This window comes from Nanorana parkeri, unplaced genomic scaffold, assembly GCF_000935625.1.
Source record: "Nanorana parkeri isolate BGI_ZX_2015 unplaced genomic scaffold, ASM93562v1 scaffold625, whole genome shotgun sequence".
Lineage (NCBI taxonomy): Eukaryota > Metazoa > Chordata > Amphibia > Anura > Dicroglossidae > Nanorana > Nanorana parkeri.
In genome coordinates this window covers 478,802-499,229 of record NW_017306893.1, presented here as the reverse complement: position 1 = coordinate 499,229, position 20,428 = coordinate 478,802, and the positions used below count along the sequence as shown (strand labels likewise).

General features: G+C 41.4%; 1 long non-coding RNA gene across 1 annotated transcript; it reads left to right on the top strand.

Moving 5' to 3' along the window:
* Positions 1-352: 352 nt before the first annotated feature.
* LOC108792290 lies at positions 353-18,408 on the top strand. Its single transcript, XR_001941555.1, has 3 exons — positions 353-363; positions 3,321-3,323; positions 18,334-18,408. It is a non-coding gene; the product is annotated as an uncharacterized LOC108792290 (long non-coding RNA).
* The last annotated feature ends 2,020 nt before the right edge of the window (positions 18,409-20,428 follow it).

The window sequence follows — 20,428 nt, the reverse complement described above, 5'->3', positions numbered from 1 at the left end:
ATCACAATATTCTTATTCAAGATTAGATCTTTCAATGCCTTATTTTCCAGAAAAGTCAGATTAGGCTGATGTTTGGCGTTTTTACAAACTTCCTGTAGGTCGGCAAACACTACATGATAGAGCGTATCTATGAAAGGTCCTTTGGAATGGACCGGGAAGAAAGTTGATTTAGGTCTGAGGGAGGTCTGAATTATGTCAGGGGTGATGAAGGACTCGAAATCCAAAGAAAGGGTCGAGTTTAAATCTGCCAATTCGTATAGAGTGTTAAGGACATCTCCATCTTGTTCATCAAAGATATCTATCAGGATCTCATGATTGGGTACCATATTCTGGAAGCTGTTTTTAGATGGGAAGGAGGATTTGGTGTTGCTGTAATGCCTCCTAAGAGTGAGGAGTCTAATGAACCTGTTGAGGTCCTTGAATACGGTAAAGTAGTCCGTAGTGACATCTGGGGCAAAGTTGAGGCCTTTTTTGAGCAAGGATGTCTCGCTGATACTTAGCTGATGTTTTGAGAGGTTGAACATTTTAATGGTGGAGGATTCTCCTGTAAAGCTGTTTCTTTTTTGGGGATTTGGCAGTGTTTACCTGCTCTGATTTCTCTTCTCGTGTTTTTATTTTTATTTTTGGAGGGTGTGTGGAGCCTAGGTCCAAAAAATGAATCGGTGGGGCCTGAGAGAACTCACTGTAAAGGGTTGGAGGTTCTCTTGAACCTTCTGCTAAGACTATATGGGCCTCGTCTACCTCGAATGGTGATTAGAATTAGCCGGTATGCTTGCCAGAACTGGAGCAGGGGGGACCGGATGGGAAGTGGATGGATCTATCTGCTTAGCCTGTGGTGTGCAAGCCATCGTACTGGAGGAACGTGTCGATTGTGGATGATATCTAAGGGTGTTATCATCCCATACTAACCCAGCTACTCTGGTAGTGGGTAACGGGTGGCTAAGAGGCAAGTTGGTTTGGGTAGGTGTGCAGAGTGACTCTGCTGAATCTGTTTCCAACATAAAACTCTGTTGAGATTATAGTCACGGATGTCCCTTGTCAGTTTTTTGGATTTGGACCTAATGATGTTGTTTTCATGTATGTGAGTTTTGTGATTTAGGTTGGACATCCATGGGCTTAAAAGGCATTAGGTCCCAAAAAGGTCTTGAATATTGTGACGGAGGCTAGCAGCTTCCTTAGATATATGATCTAGTCTCCGTTTCCTCTGGGTGATAATGACCTCTATCCATTTTTTTTTGCAGAATTCTGCCAAGAGATGCCAGTTGGATGCAAGGTCTGGTTCTAAGTAGTCACATACTGGGTTCAATATAAATCCAATGCAGAATTACACCCTGAGATAATTTATTGTATATATACTTTTCATAATACATATACTTAAAGCAGAACTCCAGTAGTATTAAAAATTGGAAATCATTTGCTTATCAAAAGTAAAAATTAAAAAAAAATCAGTTAATGCTGCAATACCTACTTTCATTACAGTGTTTTCCCCAAGGTAATTATTTTAAAACACTAGGAGGGTTATTCACAAAACTGCCGAAGGCAGCCGTGTGAATAACCGACCCGAAGTGAAGTGAGCCAAACTCTGTTCGGCTCTTCACTTCAGGCTTGTACGGCTGATTTTAGCCGTACCAAGAATTAAATAAGCTGTACATCGGCTCAGCATGTTTGACCGACCTAAAGTGCAGAAGAAGTTCGACTCAGACGATCCAACATCTGGATTGGCTGAGCCGAACCTCCGGCAGGCTACTCACTGCTGTTCGGCCTATTCTCATAGGGGCCGAATAGCAGTGAGTGAATAGCCAAATGCCGCCGAGCAGAAAAGAAGTGAGTGAATAGGCCTCTGTGGTACCGAGCAGAATAGAAAACCAGTTAAAAAAGTAGAAAGAAAATAGAAAACGATTGGGCGGAGCTAGCAGTGACAGCTCCGTCCAACTGTTTTCTATTGGCCGGGACCAGCTGTCATTACAATGCGAGCTTGGCAGAGGCGGCGGTGATATCAAAGCCGGCTCCGCTAAGCTGTCATTGTAATGACAGATCAGCGTCCCCTGGTTACCTGGTGGGATACAATGAGAGCTTAGCAGAGCCAGTTTTGATATCCCCGCCGACTCCACTAAGCTCTCATGACAGTTCAGCATTCCCTGGTTACTGTGTAACCAGGGGACGCTGAACTGTCATTACACACTGAGAACTCGGCGGAGTTCTCATTGTAATGACAGATCGGCGTCCCTGGTTACCTGGTAACCAGGGGACGCTGAACTGTCATTGCAAGTGGTCGGAGCCAGCCGTGAGATGATGGCTTGCTGCGCCAAGATGTCCGTAGCAGGCTGATGATGGCTGGCTCCGCCCAGCTGTACGTTCGGCCAGATTTGGATTTCACCTCAGCTCAGTCAAGCCAAAGACAATGCCTTCCGCTCGACCGAGCCGCTCGGCCAACTTCGGGAGCTGTACGGGCTATAGTGAATAACCCGTACAGCAGCCCTTCGATTCTACTGAAACGCAGTGCTCCCGTAACCGAAGCTAGCTGAAGGATCAGCCAAATCTATGGTGGGATCCTTCAGCAGCTTTGTGAATAACTCTCGAGATATTGCCTGCCAACTGGGTTGAATGATGCCTAGCATAATTTAACCCACTTCCTCCAAGCCCAGGCTATCGTGGACCACCTCCTGGGAGTGTGTCATCATTGTGGCTTGAGCTTAGAGCACTATGGCAGTGAAAGGAATGTCCTTTTGTTCAGTGCAGGAGTAATAGCTACCTACTGCCAGAGAAGGAGAAACGTAAGGACCAGTGATGCCACCAGTTTTTTTAAATATGGGGAAAGGCTTCCAAAGTGAAGGTGGGATCTTACAACTGTTCCCATTTGATAAATAAAAACATATCTTACTTTGTGGTATAATTTTAACTGGTTAAATATGAAATGGAATCAACAAACCAGGATTTTATTTGGTATATTAAAAAGTGAAATTAAGGTTTGTAACAATGTCAGTTTGTGTACAGTTGAAGGGGCAAATTTTATTTTTAAATAATTCCAGTACATTTGTGTCCTCTGTGTTGAATAAAATGCCACAGGCATTAAGAATATTGATAATAATAGAACCTGAACAGACAAATGAAAATTTTGAATAATTAAATAACTTTTTCTGTAGAAGTCGCTAGTATGCCATAGAGGGTAATTGTCTTTTTCTACCGGAAAATAAGTGTAAAATATATGCTTTGACACTCAGCCCCACCAAAAATAACTCTAATTCCAGAATCATTACATTTTCTTGTTGTTAGTGTATTTACTGTTCCATACTAATACTAAATTTTGGGGCTGGTTTCAGACAGTACTGGTTCATGAGACCGGCATTCAGCTCGGCTATTCTGCTCGGTACCTCCGTGGTACCGAGCAGAATAGAAAATCAGTGCAAAAAGTAGAAAAAAAAGAAAAGTAGAAAAAAAATGTTTCAAAGGTGAATAAATGATAACTGCTAAAAATTTTATTTTTGACAGCTAGCTCCGCCCAACTGTTTCCTATTGCCCGGGACCTGCTAGAGTCTTCTAGCAGGTCCCGGCCAATGAATAACAACTTGGTGGAGCCGGCTGTAAATCAAAGGGCTGGCTCTGGCCAGTTGCAATGACAGATCTGCCAAGTTATCATTGTGTAATGACAGTTCAGCGTCCCCAGGTCTCCGCCCAGCTGTCAGTTGTGAGGCTTTTGGCCGGCCAATGGCCGGCTGCTTGGCCCGATTTGGGTTTCACTTTGGCTCAGTCGGGCCGAAGCATATGCCTTTAGCTCAACTGAGCCACTTGGTTAGCTTTGGGAGCTGTATGGGCTATAGTGAATAGCCCGTACAGCAGCCCTTTGGTTCGACTGAACCAAAGGGCTCAGACGGCCGAAGCTAGCCGAAAGATCAGCCGGAGCTATGGCTGATCCTTTGGCTAGCTTTGTGAATAACCCTCATAGTCTTTAGAGAAAGACAAAAATATAAAAATAAAACATGGGGTGTAGAAAGGCCAAGCTTGTATTTACCACACAATGCTGGTAGGCCAATGCTGAAAAAGTAACTTTAGTCATTCAGAACAAAATGTAAGTAAGGAAAAAAGAATGTTTAATTATCCAACTCTTTAGATTTGAGACCTGTGTCCTAAACACCACAGCAATGTCTAACCTATCTTTTTGCCAGACAGAATTCCTGCACACATGGTTGACATCAGAAGCCCATTAACACAACAATTCCCTGGAGCTCTCTTGACATCAGCCAGCATAGTAAAGCCATAATCTTACCATATCACAAATGTCAAGACTGTAAGTCCTGATGGTGCTCTGATGAAGGGGACATGTCCCCAAAAATGCATTAAGTATTAATATCATTGCAAACTTGGCAGTCTGCGTATGTTAGCTGGATATCTGTACATCAAGGTACATTGTGGTCAACATCAGATTTGGATGCAGTACTATGAGTGCCTAGCACCTACTTTGCTGTGGCCATGTTGAAGGTGTGGGGTGAACAAGATTCCTGGTGTAATGAGCACTGAAGATCTGCCGTAATTTAAAGCTTTTAATGCAAAAACCATTCTCTTTAGAATATTTTCATTCTGGTGTTTTGACTTCCATTGATGCTGTTATTGAATATCTTATTTTAAGATTGCCATGAATTGTATCACCCGCTCGGCAAAAACACATTAGCACTACAAATGTTTGAACGCACTGGAATTATTTGTAATGTATAAGGTGCTGTCTTCTAAGATAAAAGGAAAACAACTAATTTCTCATATCTATGTTGACCTTTTGTTTTTCTATATTTCAGTTATCTGAGTCAGAAGAAATCAATAATGTGCAATTTAGGAACAGTATAAATTCCACAAAACACCTCAAACAAGAACCTTATGTTACAGAGTTTACACTTAAATCAAAAGGATGGAGTCTGAAAAGGAAATCTGCTATTTTAGCATGGCAAGCTAACATTATGATAAACCTCAAAACGTGTGTGTACTAATTTATATACTGACATCCTACAAAAATGTGCCAGAATAATACAGACAGGAATTTCTGCTACTATTAAAAGCCCTGTAATGAGTGACTGCTGTACCAAGCCTAAAATCATAGATTACTGTAAGTTCTATGCAGCAACCACAAATATTTATTTCCTCTGCAGGCCACCAAAATGACTTCACCAGAGACCTTTCTTGGTTGCTCTTTTACATTTAACTCTAATCTTTCCAAGATCACATTGTGGAAAATTCTGTAAAAATACATTATCTTTGTGTACTTGTATGGCTCGCTCCGGTCCGCCATGTCGGGAGATTCACGTGGAGAGGTCTCGAGCGGAAGAATGTTCCGTCTAGTTGACTGCGGCCTCGATAAGAATTTGTCCATCATCCACTGATCGATCCCGGGTGATTCGGCTGCAGAAAGGACCGGGTGAGAGCGGTATTAGGATGTGTTCGGTAATTAGCGGGACGGAGCACTTTCGTACACCGCTACTCCATCGGGCGCCGGAACCGGAAGTCCTTGTATGTTTTTGCTGTATAAAATGAAACTCTTCAGATTAGCAGGAACATGCCATTTGATTAGAGCAGTGTTTACAAACCAATGTCGGGGGAAATGATTATGTGGCTAATATGTAGCTGTTTTTATCAACCTATTTTTTTTAACAATTGTTACATTTTGCATTTACATAAGCATCAAGCCAAACAGAAGTGTATTAAGTAATTTCATTAAAATATTCAGCATTATTAACAAAAGTTTTAGAAATATGTTATATTTAGCGTGCTTTTGATGCATTCATTAGGCAACACTGGGTTTTATTGAAGGATTCGGTTCTATGTGTACTCATGGTCCTTCTGACAGTTGGGCGGAGCCACCGTGATCTTACGGCTGGCTCCGGCCACTTGCAGAGAGATCAGCGTCCCTGGTCACCAGCTAACCAGGGACACTGATCTCCAGACAGAAATACTGCTTTTTCTTAGTTTTTTTTATTCTGACACGGGGCCATTGGAATTGCTAGATTCCTATTGGCTATTTCAATTTGCAATAGCCAATAGCAAGCTAGCATTGCACCCGCCCTCTGCTGCAGTTCTCCATCAGGTCCACCACTACTGACTGACAGCAGCAGAGGTCGGATACAATAGCTAGTTTGCTATTGGCTATTGCAAATTGAAATAGCCAATAGGAATCTAGCGATGCATCCCTATGGCCCAAAATTTTTTTTCTATTTTTTTTCTAAAACAAGGAAAAGCAGTGTTTCTCTCCTTGGCGGCTGGGTGCGGGAGACTCCCAGAGCGCCCAGGAGAGTTTTTTTCTCTTTTTTTTGACGGCAGCAGAACCGCTGGCCAACAGAAAACAGTTGGGCGGAGCAAGCAGTCACTGCTAGCTCCGCACAATCATTTTCTATTAATTTTTTTCTACTTTCTAAACAATTTTTCTGTTCTGCTCATTTTTCTGTTCTCACCCGTATTCACTCACAGCATCTATAAGAATAGACCGAACAGCAGCAAGTAGCGTGCCGGAGGTTGGCTTAGCGGATCCAGATGTTGGGCTTGCCCCTGAAACGCGTCAATCTTGGCTGACTGCGGTCGGCCAAGAAGCATGAAAACGTTTGTTTGTGAGTACTTTTATCCCTTGTTTTATTTATTGTAATAAACGTTTTTACACACGGAGGTGGCGCTCTGTTCCCTTTTGTATTCAAAATTTGCTACCTGGCCCTGTCAGCTTGAGGTGGGGTGGGCTGGAAGTATGGCCATAAGGGAGCTCCATCCATACTTGCATTGCTTACAGCTTCCACATGTGCCCTGTAGAGGTGCCTGGACCGGATTGACATCATATTCTGGCTCCCGTCACCTCTGCAGGGCACACAAGGGAGCTGTACAAATAATGCACATATGGATGGTGCTCCATCACAGCACAGCAGCCCACACTGGACCCCAGGATGAGGATCCACTCAAGTTCACGTAAGGTAGGGAGACTGGGTGGATCTTAAAAAAAGGACAAAAATTATTAAAATTTCTAGTATATGTGTAAGCTATATTATGCAAGCAGTGTACTGTTCAATTACAGATATATCCAAGCCTTCACACTTTAGACAATGCTATAATAAGCTATAAAAGGTAACACAGTAGTATATTAAATATGTTTGTATCTGTTTTGAGTGCACATTTAGATTTAAACACTGTTTTAGTATCTCATACATCATCCATTTTATTGCTAAAGTATAATCAATATATAAGATCTATGACAAGACGTATTATTAGCTTGTCTGGCTAACTAAACACTGCATTGCAAGGAAGCCAAACAATACATTTTAGTATTGACTCATCTCTGTGTGCATGCATGTTTGGATGTCAGGTTCTACTTCCAGTTATTGCATTTTTACAGGAAAAGTTTTATGTAGAAATTTTGAGACAGACAGGCTTGTGTAACAGTTATATTCAAAGGGTATGTAAGCAATACTATGCTGTTTGAACACTCACAGAATAATATTACGCAGTGCAAATGTTGTCACCAAATTATATAAAAATCCTAAGACAACATTTAGTGCATTTTGTCCTGTACACATTGATATTAACTTGTTTTCTTGAACACTGGTAAATCTGTCCAATAACTTATTTTAATTTTCAATAGCATTTATTTTTAATAATTGTATGAAACTTAACTAAACTGTGTTTGTGCTAGAAAGACATTATTTCTACTCCCATATGCTTTTAAATATCCAATGTGTAATAAATAATAAAATTGCCTTTAGGCCTTTAAAAAGGAATATAAATTGCTTCAGGTAAATATGCATCTGTTTTACATGAAAACTTGAGCACAGTAATATTTTTTTAAAACAAGAACATCTTGCAGATGCAAGTATACATTATAGAAATGGTATACATAGAAAGTGCAGCTGATAAAGAATCTATACTCACAATCGTTACAATTATTTTGCAAAATATGCTCATGGTTCTATTCTACTTTATTTTAGAAGTAATAGTAAAGAAAATGACTTTCTTTGGTATTACAAAGCCTTTCTTATCTATAATCCACAGCTGCCAACGCTGCATAATGTTTAAGATATGTTTTTACGAGAAATAATATGAGTGCAACTACTCTTTTAACAAGACATTCACATAATTGTATTCCTTGACAATGCATTCTGCAAATAGGAAGACAGCATGGTTGCATTCATCAAAACATCCAACCTTTAAGCACCATATAATTTCATACACCAGCAGCCTTTAATGAGTATATATGTTAAATATTATACTTTTCAGCAAATAAGTAATGGAAATATTCAGATGCTTTTGCTTGGCAAAAGCTAAAAGGAATATATGCATGTATGCTATTTATAACATACTGTAGATATTTATAACATATATACACTAAATTAACAAAAGTATTGGGACACGCCTCCAAATCATTGGATTCAGGTGTTTTATGTGAAATTCCTTGCTACTAAATATTCCACGGTCAACTGTTAGTGGCATTATAACAAAGTGGAAGAAAGTGGGAACAACAGCAACTCAGCCACAAAGTGGTAGGCCACGTAAAATTACAGAAAACAAAAAACAAACGTGAGGGCGCAAGGCTAGAGGGACTATGAAACTGATTGAAACAAAGTGAGGGAAGCAAGAGGAGATGGATCACTTACTTTTAAGTGGGTCTCGGGACCGGATGGATGTGGAACAGTGAAGGAAATCGTGGAGTCCAACGTAGTGCAATCAGTGAAGGTTAGTGTGTTGCCTTGGGTAGCTCATCACGGGAAAATGAGAAGAGAGGGGTGGACAGGGGTGGACAGGGGTGCAGGTGATGGCACACACAGTGTGTCCGTGTCCCCGCTGAAGCAATGTGAAGTGCCAGTGATGTGAGGACTGACGTCAGGCTGGGCTGCAGCTGCGAGTGGAGGAACTCGGGCTGTGAGATGGACGTGTCTAGGCCAGTGTCCGTGCCGTGGTGATGATGTAGAATGGAGAATCGGCCGGGATGGTGGTGAGGTGAGGAAGGATCAGGTTGGTGAGGTAGTGGGTGAAAGCTCGGGAGCAACGCGTTTCGAGGATGTTACCTCTTTGTCAAGCTCATTAGGAATGGACCATTCCTCTTTGTCAAGCTCATTAGGAATGGACCATTCCTAATGAGCTTGACAAAGAGGTAACATCCTCGAAACGCGTTGCTCCCGGCACTCCTCCTGTCTCCTAGGGCTGCAGGCGAGGTAGAGCTACAGCACCCTATTCCCTTGGCCCAATCCGAGAGCGCTGTTCGTATTATTTGTATGTAAAATTACAGAGTGGGGTCAGCGCATGCTGAAGCGCACAGTGCCCAGAAGTCGCCAACTGTCTGCAGAGTCAATAGCTGCAGACCTCCAAACTTCATGTCGCCTTCAGATTGGCACAACAACAGTGCATAGAGAGCTTCATGGAATGGGTTCCCAGGGCCGAGCAGCTGCATCCAAGCCTTATATCACCAAGTGCAATGCAAAGCGTTGGATGCAGTGGTGTAAAGCACATCGCCACTGGATTCTAGAGAAGTGGAGATGTGTTCTCTGGAGTGATGAATCACGCTTCCCTGTCTGGCAATCCGATGGACGTGTCTGGGTTTTGCGGTTGCCAGGTGAACGGTACTTGCCGGACTGCATTGTGCCAAGAGTAAAGTTTGGTGGAGGGGGGATTATGGTGTGGGGTTGTTTTTCAGGGGTTGTTCTTGGTCCCTTCATTCCAGTGAAAAGAACTCATAAGGCATCGGCATACCAAGGCATTTTGGACAATTTCATGCTCCCAAATTTGTGGGAACAGTTTGGCGATGGCCCCTTCCTGTTACAACATGACTGCACACCAGTGCACAAAGCAAGGTCCATAATGACATGGATGAGTGTGTTTAGGGTGGAGGAACTTGACTGGCCTGCACAGAGTCCTGACCTCAACCCGATCGAACACCTTTGGGATGAATTAGAGCTAAGACTGCGAGCCAGGCCTTCTCGTCCAACATCAGTACCAGACATCACAAATGCGCTTCTGGAAGAATGGTCAAACATTCCCATAGACACACTCCTAAACCTTGTGGAAAGCCTTCCCAGAAGAGTTGAAGCTGTTATAGCTGCAAAGGGTGGGCCAACTCAATATTGAACCCTACTGACTAAGACTGGTATGCCATTAAAGTCCATGTGTGTGTAAAGGCAGGCATCCCAATACTTTTGGTAATTTAGTGTATATGTGTGTGTGTTTCCTGATATAATAATAATAATAATAATAATAGTGATCAAATATTTTTAGATCATTTTGCACTATAGAAGCAAAATATGCATTTTTTTTTTTTTTTTTTTTTTTTTTTTTACAGGGAAAGCATACTGCATTGTTACAAGTTGCATTCATGATACTCAGTTTGCCAAGCATGCTGGACTTTCTAAGTAGCAGAACTGTTTCAACTGCACTTTGTAAAAGACCAGAACTCCTCACATGCTCACATGCAAGCAAACCCCAGTAGAGGACATAAGCAGATTTGGAGATGACTGGGAAATATGCAAGTACCGTCAAGTGACTGGACATTAGCCAGAGCTGTGAGGACCCTCATATAAGCCATAACCCCTCCCACTCCCAATAATTCTCATTTTTTTTTGCTAGTGTCCTATTGAGGGAGCTATGGTGTAAATAGTTACCTTTTTTATGCGATTCTTCCATTAAATTATTTTGCTGCGTCTGGCAACGGTGGCAACTAGCTTCCAGATTGAAAATACCTTAGCTTACATCTGTGCACTGTACACTGTACACTGATTTTGTGGCTTTCATGACCGTTTTTATTCTTTAGATTTCTGCCATGTTGGATGAGTCAGGCTGCAGAGTGCCCCCTTTTCTCCATCCCCTTCCGAGTTGGTATCAGTTATAGCCTAAGCATTTGCATTTATGCTGGTTGATGAGGAGAAGGAAGGTGTGGAAGCAGAGGTGTCCTCTCAGCTGGATCTGCAGTCCTCAAGCCTGTCCCCAAAGTTATGTAACACCATTGCAGTGCTCATGGATGTGATGAGGGAATGTTTAACCAAGGTTACCAGTATGGGTCTTATTCTACCCTTCTAATTTTTTGATGTCCAATATGCCCTCCTTCCCCCTGCCAAAAGAGTCTCTGCAGAGAACCTTGCAGCGATTGCTGATGCCCAGAGCCATCATCTCTGTCCCTCTGGAGGAGAGGTCCCAAGGGTTTTACTCCAAATATTTTCAGGGTTCCAAAACAGAATGTAGGGGTGAATCCCATCCTGGACCTAAAGTCTCTCAGCAAGTTTATGTGGATCCACAAGTTCCACATTGAATCAGTTCAATTTGGCTCTCCCTGCAGAATTTGACATGCCACCTTCAGGGGTGATCAACAAGGGTCCAATACAACAAAACCATGGCCATGGTGTACATAAACCACCAAGGAGAGCAAGCAGATATGTGATGCCAGGCTAAAACATGGCTGCTATGAGGGAAACAAGACAGAGAACCCTCTTCACCAGACCTAATTGATGTTGATCAAAAGGAACAGCTGAATGAGATGTGAAAACAAGAGGAAGAAAAGAAGAAACATTGTGCAAGTTAGTGCTTTCTGTACTGTGTTTGCTGGTGGGGAAGAGGGGAGGACATCATTTACTGTGAGTGCATAAGTTTTCGTTACAAACTGTTATTGTATGACCAGTGTTTCAGTGAGCAGCAGCCTGCATTGTTCAAGATCTTGATAAAGGTGGGCTGCACCTTAACAAAGCATCAGTCATGCAGTAAACATTTATATTGACTCCAATACTTCATTGCAAGTAACGTTTTACGTCATTTTCAGGCCTAAAATGTTGAATATAACATGGGTGCAAAAAATGAAAAAAGGGCCTCAGTCATGAAGGGGTTAAACATATCTTTTAGCAAAAGTATGAACAGGTTGCAGGCAAGGTAAGTGACATCGCAAACAAAGTGAAAGTACTTAAATAAAAAAATGCACAGCACCAATATAACTATACAAAAAGTGACAATAAATAAATGTGACAATTAATATTGTTGTGGAAATAAATTTGGAATGCAGGTGTAAATCACTTGTTATCACCATTAACCAGTGGGCTCAAGTTATGTTATAATAACGTGATATTGGAGACCAACATATACCCATCAAAGTCTGCTATAAGCTGGTCTGCTTTATTACGGCGTGTTAAGGTTTTATAAGATAATACAGAGAGAGAAGGGGAAGGGGGTGTGTGGACTGTTAGATAATATAGAAGGTCGAATAGGAAACTACAAGATTACATTTCTAAGAAAGGAGGGTGAAAATACTCTTATGCCAAAGTTCAGTCTTCACTTGAAATGAGCACACAGTTCTTTTTATAAGATGGATGTTTTTGTGCTTTATATGTCCATCAAGTGGATTTCTCTTTCTCTTTTTGATTGTCTTAATAATCTGATGTTTGTGATTTTGATTTCATCATAACTTGTCTGGAAATTCACAGATTTCATCACTTGTCAAAAAGCCTGATTTTTGCGGAGGTGTCACAAAGCATATATGTCAAAAGTTAAAATGAGTATATGGATATATGTACAGTATATGCCAAGCTTTATATTCTATGCCTTGAATCACAGATGCCATTTTTAGTAAATTTTTCTCCCACAATATGAAATATTATCAAGGTGTACAAATAAAAAGAAACAATACAAAAATCCTAATAATCAAATATATTCCATATGGCCACAATACTAAAAATTAGGGATGCACCAATACCAATACTAGTATCAGTACCTGTGCCGATACCGAGTATTTGGGCAAGTACTCAACCCAAATGCTCCAATACCTTCCTCGACACCCCAACTTCCTCTGACCAGCAGTGCAGTAGCAGCACATGGAGCCAGCTACCTTGCGATCAGGAAGCAGGGCGGCAGGTAATGACCCGCCTCCCGGCTTCCTGGTTGGCCGGGAAGCTGGCTCGATGCTGATTGGCCGGAAGCCGGCTTTCCGGGCCAATCAGCATTGAGTCAGCTTCCTGGCCTATCAGGAAGCAGGTAGGCGGGTCATTACTCGCTGCCCGGCTTTCTGTTTGGCTGGGAAGCTGGCTCGATGCTGATTGGCTGGGAATCCGGTTTCCTGGCCAATCAGCATTGAGCCAGCTTCTAGGTCACAATCAAGCTGGCCAAACAACATGGAGCCAGCTTCCTGGGCAATCAGGAAGCCAGGTGGTATGTTTTTAGCCACCGCCTAACTTCTTGATTACCTGGGAACCCTGCTCTATGCCAGCGGAAGCACTGGCATCGGTAGTCAGTATCAGCGAGTACCGAAAGCAAAGCATCGGTACTCGTACTCGATACCGGAAAAGCGGTATTGATGCATCCCTACTAAAAATAAATAAAAATGAGTAAAAATGTATAAAAATACATATTGAACCAATGAAAAAGTGGCAAATGAAATTATTTCAAAGGGCAATAGTGCTATTAACAATATCTAAATAAACATATACAAAAAACTTTTTTTAAACCCCTCATAAATTGATGAATGTGGAATTGCTGTTGTCCAGAGCCACAAAAAATCCAAATGTGATAAACTTCTTGTAACAGTACAAGTTAAAAACTACAAAAAAAAAAGCCAAAAGATCCCCCCAACCCTCTGGATTCTGGAGTCCACATCATATACTTATCACAGAGAGATCATAGACCAATAGCTGTTTTGGTCTACAACAGAACACACTAGAAAGATAAGGCACTAATACTGTAATATGTGCTTTATTAAAATCATATTATTGAAAAAGTGATGTCAGTGCCATCAACTCCACAGGCTTTTATGTCACACTTTTGCCTTACTTCCGCCACTACAATTAACCAGCTACAAATAATTCACTGCATATAACCCTAACTTTGCTCAAATCTAGCTACCATAAAGTTAAGCTTTGCATATACCCTTATTCCACTAACTACCTTTATAATATGTGGAAACAGATGTAACTCACTACTGCCAGCTACCTACCACTAATAAAAATGACAGTAAAACAGATAATAGCTGTGTGTGTGTGTGTGTGTGTATAATGAAGAATCTTCTGCACTTGTCCTGTTCTGTAAACTTCTCTCTGTGTCTCTCTCGGATCTCTCCCCGTTATCCTGGGTCACATTTACTCTCTGCTGCCCAAGTCCTGGTTCCCCCATGTCCCCCATTTATTTTGGGGCATGACCAAAATATGTGACAAATACTTCCCTCTCTATTCCCACATCTCCAACATGTATCTGACTCTTCTGGTTTAATCTCATGTAGAATAGTCGGAACTCTGTACCGTCATGTTAGGATTTTAGAACCTACTTCTTGCAATCTGCTAGAGATAGAGGAGTATTGTGAAAAATATAATATATTATGTCTTTGTTTCTCAGTAAACCGTCTTTGTAGATCTCTTTCCCACTTACTGAGGAACAAAGGGCAAAACTGATCTGAGGGTTCATTAAGCATATGATATATCTTAGCTAGAGCATGCCTCAACATCCCTTTTTCACTACACCATTTCTCAAAAGGAGTCCTCGTCCTTGTCCCATTGAATCTTCTACTAAAGGTCTGCCATAAACTATACAATTGGAGTATCTGCCATCTAAAGAAGATAGGAGAGAAGCTCTCCGAAAGCTCTGATATCGCTGGAACTCCTTCTCGAGGCACAAATTCATAGAATCTACATTTCCCTCCATCTGTAATATTTAAAAATGGTGTATCCTGCAAACCTGGTAGAAACATAGGATTACCTAACACCGGAGTCATGGGACAGGTGGCCTTGTCTGAAGTTGCTTTTCATGGATGATGATCGCACTGCTCTTAATGTGGGACGTATCAGTGGATGACTCCAGCATGACTTAGGCCTTGTTCACACCAAGCGCGGAGCAGATCCGGACCAGAGCAGGTGCAGACCGTATCAAAACTGCGTCCAATGTATTCCTATGGTATTTTGACCTCCAGTTCACATCGCAGCGTGCGGATCCAGACCAGATCCAGAGCAGGTGAAAAAACTGCGGCAAGCCCTATTTTACCTGCTTAAAAACGCAACGCAATGCAACCCAATGGGTAAAAATAACCATAAAGAAAAAAAACCTCCTTTGGTCATCTGTCATGACCTAATCTTCCTTTGTCACTTCCTGTCTTTGGAAAAGGTGACCTTGTGAGCTGGAGATGGGGGGGGGTTGGGCGCTTGCTATTATTGTATATAAATCAGTAGTACATATCGTCCAATACAGATGTCCAGATATCATGCAAAATCCATTTGATTGATAGCTGTCATTCAATCGACAAGCGCTTTTGGGGCTGCGCAGGGTCTGCTTCATCAGGCTCATAAATGCGCTTGTCGTTTGAATGACAACTATCAATAAAATGGATTTGCACTAGGGATGTACCGATACTGATACTAATATCGGTGCAGATACTGAGTATTTGGGCGAGTACTTGTACTCATCCAAATGCTCCGATATCTTCCCCGATACCGGAACTTCCAGTCATAGGGAGATGTCCCTCTGACCGGCAGTGCCAAGGGAGCATACAGCTGACGTTCTAACCAATTAGGAAGCCGGGTGGTGGGTTATGACCCGCCTCCTTGTTTCCTGATTGGCTAGGAAGCCTGTTTCACTTGTTGCTAGGCAGCCTGGCTTCCTAACCAATCAGGAAGCCGGGCTCGCTTTCCGGCCTCCTGATTGGTCAGGAAGCCACACTGACTAGAAAAAAGTGAAGCCAGCTTCCTAGCCAATCAGGAAGCCGGGATGTGGGTCGCAACGTGCCCCCTGGCTTCCTGGTTGGCTAGGAAGCCAGCTTCACTTGTTGGTAGGCAGCCTGGCTTCCTAACCAATCAGGAATCTGGGCAGTATGTCATGTCTCGCGTCCCGGCCTCTTGATCCGTCAGGAAGCCATGCTGCCTAGAAAAAACTGAATCCGCCTTCCTAGCCAATCAGGAATCAGGGAGGTGGGTCGCGACTTGCTGCCTGGCTTCCTGATTGGCTAGGAAGCCAGTTTCACTTGTTGGTAGGCAGCCTGGCTACCTAACCAATCAGGAAGCCAGACAGTACGTCATGACTCGCATCTCGGCCTCCTGATCAGTCAGGAAGCCACGCTGCCTAGAAAAAAGTGAAGCTGGCTTCCTAGCCAATCACAAAGAGGGTTGACATCATGACTCGCCGCCCCTGTTCTTGATTGGTCAGGAAGCTAGGCAGCCTCTGAAGCCAGTGTTCTTTCACTTGAAATCAGGAAGCCAGGCGAAGGGTCGTGATCTGTAAGGGGCACTTACTGTTTATTCATAAAACGAGGGGATAGTAAATGTTTACCATCTCCTTAGTTATTGAACAATACTGGAGTGATCAGTTCTGATTACTCCAGTGTTAATTGTAACACATGTAACTGATATATAACATATAACACATTTATACCACTCCTCCAGTTGCCATCTTGAATTTGCCTTCCTTCTGTCATGATGCTCCCTCTGTGTCCCCTCTAAACCTCACCATCCTTGCTGGTATCGGATGGAACACAGTGGACATAGTGGGGGGACAGATTTCCAGTGCCCAGTGGGAAGGATTGAGTGGCAGATGAGGACAGACCAGAGTGTCAATGAATCAAGAGGACCATTCTGTTTTAAGTTTCTGGTAGCTGATTTGCAATTTTTTCCTTACTTATTATTTTTTATTACAGCTTTTGTTAAACAAAAAGTCAACATCAGAATGTGTTTATTTTACTGAAAAAAACCCCAACTTACTATAGTGAGTATGTGCACAGTCTTTAAACACTTCACTATGATGCTTTTTCAATGGGACCCACACTAGCCTACTTTTTTTAATGCAGCAAAAAGCCCCCAAAATATTGCAGTGACTGCATTGGCATTTAATGAAAATGTGAAATAAAATAAGTACCCCCCTAAAAATAGCAAGAGGGGTCCAGCAGGTAAACAGCAACTAAAGTTTTTGCTGGCAACACAAAAAGGTATGTATCCCTTCAAACACTCTGTAATCTTCTACGGTGTCTATGTAAATATAGACATTTTCAGTAAACGCTAGCAGAATATAACTCTCCTTTAAAACACTCTGTGATCTCTCCATAATTTGCTATTGGAGTGGGTCTGTGACTCATTGTACAAATTATGTTTTTAGAAATCAGCAGCATAAACTATCTCTCTCTCAGCAACACTTGTGGTCTTTCCATGCTTCCACCAAAACACACTGAACAAAGCCTGCTAAGAATCCAAACTTTTGTTGAGAGTGGTCTGGCACATAAACCCCCCATTATTTACCCTTCTAAGCCACCTGACCACAGTTCAGATACCAGTGATAATTGGTTGTTATAGACATGAACAGCTGCATTTGTTCACAATTTTCTTAAACTGTAAATTACTTGGGTTCAGGGATAACCCATGGTCGACCCAGACCCAAAGCTTATCCCTAACTATGAGATCTGTGCATGTTCTCAGGTATGAATCTTTTCACAAAATTGATTTGCTTAATAAAACTGTGAGACCTGATCCCAGGCATACTAAAAATAGACTTTGAGCTTACACACGTGTTAAAGTACTTTTACATTTAACCATAATAAGAACATAAATGTGCCTTGATATTAGCCCCTGCCATCGCTTTAACAGCAATATTTAAAATTGAAGTGGTGGAGAGCTAATCAGACTCTGTTTTTTGCACATGTGCAGATAGTGAACAGGCATAGAGGCAGGGAGAGAAAACTTGATTATTATCATTCAGAATTTATATAGCACCAACAGTTTGCTCAGCACTTTGTAATATAAGAACATCACAGGTACAATACAAATTAAGACAAGATGGTAAGGAGTGCCCTGCCTGTGAGAGCTTACAGTCTAAAAGGGAGGAGCAAGTGATAGAAGAGGTGGTAGCTGTGTAAGGATGAATTGTTTGAGAAAGTTATAGTTCAGTGACTAGGTGGTTATGGAGCTAATCAGGCTCTGTTGTTTGCATATGTGCAGACAGTGAACAGGGTGACAGGAGGGGAGAGAAAACCTGATTATTATTATTATTATTATTATTATTATTATTATTCAGGATTAATATAGCACCAATAGTGTGCTCAGCACTTTGCAATATAAGGAGGATATCACAGGTACAATCCAAATCAAGACAAGATGGTAAGGAGGGCCCTGCCTGTGAGCGCTTATGGTTTAAAGGGGGGGATCAAGTAATAGAAGAGGTAGTAACTGTGTGGGGATGAATTGTTTGAGAAAATTATAATTCAGTGGTTAGGTTCAGGCGGGATAGGCTTCCCTGAAGAGATCACCTAAAGGCAGACAGAGTAGGGAATAGATGGACAGGTTGTGGTAAGGAGTCCAATGGATGGAAGATACTCTATAGAAGTCCTGGAGGTGCATTTGGGAGGAATTTATGAGAGAGCTAGAGAGCAGGAGGTCTAGAAAGGAGCAGAGGGGGTGGTTAGGGTGATACATTGAGACGAGGTTGGAGATATAGCTGGGGGCAGAGTTGTGGATTGCTTTTTACAACTGCATTCCTTTACTGTAACAGAGACCTTGGTGCTTCACTCCTGGCTGTGTTTCCTTGCAGAGGTATAAAAAGACAAAAAACTGACTGTAAAAATGACAGCTCTTTTGACAGGTAAGACACCTTGTATGTGTATTCCAACTTTGTATTTAGCTATTTGTTTGGAGTTTACAGTAGCTTAAAAAAGTAGCACATTAATTCACATGGCTATACATGTTAAATTTGTTGTGTCTGCCCTATTCAGCAACTGTGTTCAATTTTGGTACTTGCTGTGTTTGCTAGCTGGATAGTAAATATGTTCAGACAAAGGGGAAAAGTGATTTACATAGGTACAAGATTGTGAAATTAATTGCAGATAAAAATTAATTATGGTACATCAATGTCCATAATTGTCATTAAAATTAGTGTAATTGCGTTTTTCCATCCTAGCATGGCTCTATATTTCATTCATTTGACTAAATAATTATTCTTCCTGGTTGAAATAATAAAATATAAAAAGACTGGCTGCTAGATGCTGAGTTACTTTTGAGGACAAACAATGATGATAACATTCACTGATACATCATGTATATTTTCCTATAGCAAAATAATTTCTCTTTTGTGATATTAGAAAATGTATTTTCACAGTTTCAATGGTCAATTTGTATAGATTATGTGCTATTTAAATGTTAACACCTTCAAGCTTGAGTAAAGATTTATAGTATAGTATACTGCAGGCACCCGTCAACCAATATAAATGCCTACATTTTTCTGTATCACTAGGGGTTTTCCTAGGATGCAATACCTCGTATCATACAAATCTTTATATCTTGTGTCAGGTTCAAGGGCTGTGAAAACTTGACAGTCTTTGGTCTGTTTTATTTAACAGGACTAGCAGCTGCCTGAGGATTTTTATCTTTATACCATTATGTATTGTATCTGAAAATGACTTTTTCCTTGAATGATCATGGTATTGCTTAGGTTGTATTTCTTAAACCCATTTGAAAATGCTGTTGATTTATTTTCAATTTCCAGTTTTCTGCTGGTTTTGTCATATATCTCTAGAAGTTAGGGTGTGAGGGAGCAAGTTTTTAGCTTGGCTTAAATACAGAGACACCCCAATCTGATTTATTTCAACTTTAAAAAAAGGCTTTATAGGTAGTGGGTTGTTTTATTGTGACTTCAAAAGTGACATGGGAAATACACCATTTATTCTCACAAAATTAAAAAGACTTCATGCATGTGGTAATATTACCTACTATGCGAGCGTTTGAATTGGCCACAAATACAAAAAGACAAGGTTTTATCCTTCAATAAAAATTGGAGTGTATTATCTGAAAGACAATAGCCACAAATATTGTACAGTGGCTGGGCAATATGTAAGCAGAAATAAAGAGGGAAAGACAAGGCAGGTTTCACTATAAATAGAAGTTAGAACATTATATTTAAGAGATAATAGCCACAAATATTGTTCAGTAGCTAGACAGTTTGTCAGCTGCTAGGTAAGGCTGCAGTATCAAAAGAGAAATGAGTCAGGTTTTATCTTGGAATAATAATTAGAGTGTATTACCTAAGAGACAATAGCCCTGAATATTTTTAAGTGCTGGGTCACTGGAATAGGCTGTAAACTTTTAGACACAAAGCAGGATTCTCCCTGCAGCAAACATTAGAAAATGGAGTGAGTCCTCCTCATTACAATTCACAAATTTTGGTTCAGAAAGGTGCCAAAATGCCACACCCATCCTGAATGATGAGGCATTGATGTGGTGAAAAGAGCCTAAGCTAGCCGGAGCCTATCCTCACATCAGAATCACACATTTACTTATTGATGGCACACTGATGCAGCCTCTGCATTTGACCAATGTTGAGTTGTAGCATGTTGGGGTGTCAAAGATGAGTCAATTGGCAGGCAGCTTATGCTGGTGCTGTATTTTTGCCAGGCAAACACTGACCAGGTATGACCACCTAGCAGTGGCTTGTACCTGTGGGATGGTGCTTTCAGATGCATTAGGAAAGCTGTTTCCTCCAGTCCCCTGAAGAA